Source organism: Tenrec ecaudatus, chromosome 9 (assembly GCF_050624435.1).
Source record: "Tenrec ecaudatus isolate mTenEca1 chromosome 9, mTenEca1.hap1, whole genome shotgun sequence".
Taxonomy (NCBI): domain Eukaryota; kingdom Metazoa; phylum Chordata; class Mammalia; order Afrosoricida; family Tenrecidae; genus Tenrec; species Tenrec ecaudatus.
In genome coordinates, this window is record NC_134538.1 from 37,346,206 (window position 1) to 37,353,359 (window position 7,154).

Sequence of the window (7,154 nt, forward strand, 5' to 3'; positions counted from 1 at the left end):
AGCCTAAACTTGGTCGTCTCTGAGCTGGCTTGACCTTAGGTGTCTTTGAGTTCTCCTCCAGGGGAATCATCTATGATCCTTATCAGAAGGGAGTGGGCTGTACTTAGGGTGGGGCAGACAATAGGGTCTGATTGCTCTTGATGACAGACACCCTTCAGGCAGATAGCCTTCAAGCAGTTGACCTGCAAGCACCTAGTAAGTGACCATGTGTTTGCAAACATCTCCTTAAATTTGGCATTATTATGGGAGGACATTGAGGGGAATGACTTACTTTTTAGGAGAATGTTATTGGAACATATCTCCAGTTTACGATTGTGAAGGTTCCCTTCTCAGAAGCCCTGGCCTCGAAGACCCCTTAACATATGAATGTTGAGAATTTGTCCGCATGCACTCTTTCCCAGGTTCTGTTTCCCACACAAGTTCACCTGTGTGGATTCAAAACTTAAATGTCCCTAACACTCATCATAACCCTAGGTCTAAACCGAGCCCTACCATTACCCTTAAACCTAAAGCTACCAGTAACCCTAACCCTAAACTCAAGCAAAGGTCTAATCTTTTTTAAAAAAATCTTTTTATTGGGGCTCATAAGGCTCTTATCACAATCCACACATACATCAATTGTATAAAGCACATCTGTACATTCTTTGCCCTAATCATTTTCAAACCATTTGCTCTCCACTTAAGCCCTTTGCATCAAGTCCTCTTTTTGACCCTCCTTCCCTGCTCCCCCCTCCCTCATGAGCCCTTGATAATTTATAAATTATTATTTTGTCATATCTTGCCCTGTTCGACGTCTCCCTTCACCCCCTTTTCTGTTGTCCGTCCCCCAGGGAGGAGGTCACATGTAGATCCTTGTAATCGGTTCCCTCTTTCCAACCCACTCACCCTCTACCCTCCCCGTATTGCCACTCACACCCCTGGTCTTGAAGGGATCATCCGCTCTGGATTCCCTGTGCCTCCAGCTCCTATCTGCACCAGTGTACAACCTCTGCTCTATCCAGACTTGCAAGGTAGAATTCGGATCATGGTAGTTGGGGGTGAGGAAGCATTTAGGAACTGGAGGAAAGCTGTATTCTTCATCAGTGCTACATCGCACCCTGACTGCCTCATCTCCTCCCCTAGACCCTTCTGTGAGGTGATATCCAGTGACTGACAAATGGGCTTTGGGCCTCCACTCTGCGCTTCCTCCTTCATTCACTGTGGTAAGATTTTTTTTTTCTGATGATGCCTTATACCTGATCCCTTCCACACCTCGTGATTGCACAGGCTGGTGTGCTTCTTCCATGTGGGCTTTGTTGCTTCTGAGCTAGATGGCCGCTTGTTTACCTTCAAGCCTTTAAGACCCCAGACGCTATCTCTTTTGATAGCCAGGCACCATCAGCTTTCTTCACCACATTTGCTTGTTCACTTGCTTTGGCTTCAGTGGTTGTGTCGGGAGGGTGAGCATCATAGAATGCCAATTTAATAGAAGAAAGTATTCATGCATTGAGGGATGCTTGAGTAGAGGCCCAAGGTCCTTCCACCACTTTAATACTAAACCTATAAATATAGGCACATAGATCTATTTCCCCACCCTCATATATATATTTGCATATGTACATATCTTTGTCTAGACCTCTATAAATGCCCTTTGCCTCCAAGCTCTTTCCTCTACTTCCCTTGACTTTCCTCCTGCCCCACTATCATGCTCCATCTCCACCTGGGTTATAGCTATATCTCTTCGTTGCCTTACCCTTGATCATTCCTTACCAGGCCTCCCCCTCCCACCTCACCACCAATTTGGACCCTTTGTTGTTCCCTTGTCCCTGGGTTTGTTAACCCCACTTCCTTACTCCCACGTCCCCCTATCCCAAGTCCCCCCGGAACTGTCGGTCCTGTTGTTTTTCCTCCTGATACTTCATCCTGCCTATCTTATTTAGACAGACCTGTGGAGATAATAACATGCACAGAAACAGAGGAAAGACAGAGGAAAGCCAAGCAACAGTATACAACAAAACAACAACAACAAACCACTGACAAAGAACAAAACAAAAGACATCAAGAAAGAAAAGCTTGTAGTTAGTTCAAGGATTGCTTGTTGGCCTTTAGGAGTGTTCTCCAGTCCAGTCTGTTGGGGCACCATGCCCTGGCCCCAAAGTCCATTTTCAGCATTCCCTGGGGACCTTGTCGCTCCATTCCCTTGTTGTTCTGCTGCACTCCCCCAGTGCTTTGTCTCGGTGTGGTGGGATCAGTTTTGGCACAATTCCCACACTGTGTCTCCAATGCTATCCCCTGCAGGGCCATGGGTCAGTGAGGGACATCATATCTCATAGTGGGGCTGGCCATGTGGTTGTTCAGTTCTTTTGCTTCATCATTTCTCCTACCGCTTTTGCTTCTTTTGTTCTAAAGCAAGTTTCAGAGATTCTTCTGACATCTGCTTTGATCTTTTCTTTCTTTTTAATGACTTTTCCAGTTCTGTATGTGTGATGGCCTTGATGCCATCTCACAAGTTGTGTGGTCTTCTGTCATTAGTATCCAATGTGTTGAATCCATTCTTGAAATAGTCTTTGATTTAAATAGAATGGATTCAATACTATAATTTGGCTTTCCTGACTTGTTTTGATTTTGTTTAAGTTCAGTGTAAACTTCCATGAATTGTCCATATGGAAGTTCCAACCTAAATTTAGAGACTGTTTCAGGAATAAGTTTGATGTAGTTGGCCCCTGATTTTATTCAGACAGATGATATTGAGCCCTTCCATTGTCTCTTTCCACAGATGTAGTCTACTTGATTCTTGTTTATTCCATCTGGAAGAACCCGCATGCATAGCTGTCATTTATGTTGTTGAACAAAAGTAATCGCAGTGAATAAGTGATTGATCTTATAAAGTTTTATCATGTGCTCTCTGGCATAATTTCTATCATCAAGGCCTTATTTTTAAACCAGACTTGGTGGTGTAGTGGTTATGTGTTGGGGTGCAGTCCACAAGGTTAGCAGTTCAAAACCACTAGCTGTCCCAAACAGCAGCTTTAGGCCTTTCTCTTCTTGTAGAAAGAGTTATAATTTCAGAAACCCACAAGGAGAACTCTACCCTATCCTAAGGGTTACTATGAGTTGGCATTGACTAGATAGAAGTGAGTTTTGAGTTATCCTTCATCTTTGCTTGCCACATTTACATTCCAATAATCAATAATTACCAACATATCTTGATTGCAACTTGGATTAATGTCAGATTTATTAAACCCTTCAGGCATACTTCCTGGTTTCCTGGAGCCCAAACCCCAGTGCTTTCTGAATACCTGCACAGTAAGTTAAAAATTACATAGCTCTTTAACAAATGGAAGCGCACATAAATTCACCCAATCCCTTGTCTTACCTCACCATTTTTTGTGAATATGTATAAATTACCTCTCTGTTTCCCTGTAATTCTGAAAATATCTAGGTATTTAAAGAGCCTAGGAATCTTCTTGGATCCTTGCTCAGGGCTTCTCAACAAAGTTATTTTCTTTCTTTCTTAAAAAAGATAGTATATCTAGAGATTGGATTTCTGTGCACATTATGGGTAGGGACACTTTTTGGTTAATTTACAGCTCAGTAAAACCAACTGACAGACAAGTAGTCTAGTGAGGGTGATAGTGTTGTTATTGTTGGGAGGTGCCATTGAATTGGCTCCTACCCATAGTGACCCTATTCAAAACAGAATTAAATGCTGCATGGCCCTGTACTGTCCTCACAATTGATCCTACGCCTGAGCGCATTGAGACAACTACTGTGACAATACCTTTCCTTGAGGACCTTGCTCTTTTTTTCCATCCCTCCACGTCACTCAACATGATGTCCTTCTCTAGAGCCTGGTCTCTCCTGATAATATGTCCAAAATATGTAAGATGAAGTCCTGCTATCCTTGCTTCTAATGAGCACTCTGGCCTTATTTCTAAGACAGGCCCGTTTTACCTTTTTTTGGCCATAGTGCTTTCAATATTAGTTTCTAGCACCACAATTCAAGTTCATCTATTCTTCTTAGTCCTTCCTTATTCAGTGTCCAACTTCCACATGCATATGATGCAGTGGAGGGTACCATGGCTTGGGTCAGGCACCTTAGTCCTTAAAGAAACATCCTTGCTCTTCAGTACTGTAGCAAGGTTTTGTGCAGCTGATTTAACTACTGTAATACATCGCATTTATCTCTTGCTGCTGCTTCCACGAGCATTTATTGTTGTTCCAAGTAAGACAAAATCCTTGACAATTTCAACCTTTACTCCATTTATCAAGATGTCACCTCCTGGTACAGTTGTGAGGATTTTGGCCTTCTTTACACTGAGTTGCAATCCATACTGAAGGCTGCAATCCTTGATCTTCATCAGCAAGTGCTTCAGTTCCTCCTCACTTTCAGCAAGTAAACGTGTGTCATCTGCTTATCCAGGTTCTTAGTAAGCCTTCCCCCAATTGTGATGCTGCACTCTTCTTCATAAAGTTCAGCTCTCCGGATATTTGCTCAGCATGTAGATTGAACAAGTACGGTGAGGAGAGGCAACCCCGCTGCACAACTGTCCTGATTTTAAACCATGCAATATCCCCTTGACCTGTTTTCACACTGCCTCTTGATCCACGTACAAGTTCCACATGAGCCCAATGAAGTGTTTTAGAATTCCCATTGTTTTCAAGGTTTTCCGCAGCTTATTATGATCCATGAAGTCAAATGCCTTTTCATAGTCAATGGAATGCAAGTAAGCATCTTTCTGGTATTCTCTGCTTTGAGCCAAGATGACCTGACATGAGCAATGTGATCAATATAGAATAATAGTGTACTGAAAATTAAGAAGGATATCCATGCATTACATTGAATAATGTTATGTACATGCAACATGCTTAGTAAGTATGAAATAGTATTTAGGGGCAATGCAAAGCCTGGACAAGTGAAGTTATTCTACGTTTGACAGTGTCCTTTTAAAAACAAATGTCACAGGTTGATGGTCAGCTAGATAAAAATCTAGTGTCAACTGACGTGCTTTATTTGATCCAAAATATTTGAACCAGGCACTTTTATTTGATCTCAACCATAAAATAAAAGATAATCTAGACCAGTCTTGATTTTCAATTTAAAATCTTTGGAGAGTAGACATGAGCTGTGACAGTGCTAGGCTGGAGCCGAGCAGCTATGAACGAATCCACATGCCACAGCCCTTGCACTTGGCATGGCTGCCTCTGAGCGCGTGTCGCTATTGATGCTACTGGTCTGGCCCCTGTGGGCTTTGCGGTTTACAACCTCTGTCTCAAAGCACTGTGTCTAGTTTGGACCTGGGATGTAAAGGAGTTGGAACAGACCAACAATAAGAAAAGACTAAAGGGATCGATACATTTAAATTTAATGGCCTGTTTTTTAAAAATCATTTTATTAGGGGCTCATACAACTCTTATCACAATCCATACCTATACATATATCAGTTGTATAAAGCACATCTGTACATTCTTTGCCCTAATCATTTTCTTTTTTTTTTTTTTTACATTTTATTAGGGACTCATACAACTCTCATCACAATCCATACATATACATACATCAATTGTATAAAGCACATCCGTACATTCCCTGCCCCAATCATTCTCAAAGCATTTGCTCTCCACTTAAGCCCTTTGCATCAGGTCCTCTCTTTTTTCCCCTCCCTCCTGCTCCCCCCTCCCTCATGAGCCCTTGATAATTTATAGATTGTTATTTTGTCATATCTTGCCCTATATGGAGTCTCCCTTCCCCCCTTCTCTGCCGTCCATCTCCTAGGGAAGAGGTCACATGTGGATCCTTGTAATCAGTTCCCCCTTTCCAACCCACTCACCCTCCACTCTCCCAGCCTCGCCCCTCACACCCCTGGTCCTGAAGGTATCGTCCACCCTGGAGTCCCTCTGCCTCCAGCTCCCATATGCACCAGTGTACAACCTCTGCCCTATCCAGTCCTGCAAGGTAGCATTCGGATCATGGTAGTTGGGGGAAGGAAGCATCCAGGATCTAGGGGAAAGCTGTGTTCTTCATCAGACTACATCGCAGCCTGACGGACCCATCTCCTCTCCTAAACTCCTCTATGAGGGGATCTCCAGTGTAATGACCTGTTTTAGATAGAAGTAAATGTGATCAGTGGGCTTTGGCTGTGTGCCTTGTTTCCTGGCTGGAGCAACCCTGGAAATAGCTCAGGCTACGAGTGTGCTCACAAAGCCCTGGCTCCTGCTTCTGCTCCCACTGTCAGCTCTGCAGGCCGAGGGTCCCTGTGCATGGCAGGGAGAGAAGGAGGGCTGGCTTCCCTTGGGCACCACATGGGCCCGCGCATGGAAGACGCCCGGGCTTCTCCAGGGGCTGCCCAAGGAGCTGGGTAGCATGAGCTGCACCTGTGGGGCAGTTAGCAAGCCAACAGGAGAGACAAAGGCACCAGCAAGTGACATCGTTCCCGGTGGCCATTCTGGATATGTTCCAAGTCAAAGCTTCTTAAGCTGTGGGCTGCAACCCCATCTGGGGATCCCCTAACTGGATGCGGGGTTGTGAACAATTTGGCGAGAGTAAAAGGCTTCTGAATATGCCACGACCAAAAATTAATTCAAAATCAAACTTGTAATGAAGGTGAGGGGTTTCTGGCAGTGCGTGGCAGCCAGCGTTGCAAATTTCTCGGGTGAGAAGCAGTTAAGAGTGAGGAAAGTGTGCGAGTAATCAGGCACGTTTTCTGGTGAAGCTGGGAACAGCTCGCACCATTTGGGATATGTTTATGGGGCCCTGGCGGTGCAGCTACGCTGTAGGAGAATGATGTGCTGTTTGCTTTTGTAAATATGGTTGTCTGGAAAGCCCTGTGGGGAAGTGCTAGGCTATTCTCTGGGGTCTCTATGAGCCGATCAATTTTTTAAACAGTTTTATTGGCAAATAATTAAAAAATCACACAATTCAATAATTTACTCATATCAAGAAGAGTTGTACAATCATCACTACAGTCAGTTCTAGAACATTTTCTTCATTTAAAAATCATTTTATTTGGGGCCCATACAGCTCATCATAATCCATACATCCATTGTTTAAAGCACATTTGTACATTCGGTGACCTCATCATTCACAAAATATTTGCTCTCCACTTAAGCCCCTGGCATCAGCTCCTAATTTTTCCTCCTCCCTCCCAGCTCCCCACTCCCTCATGAACCCTTGATAA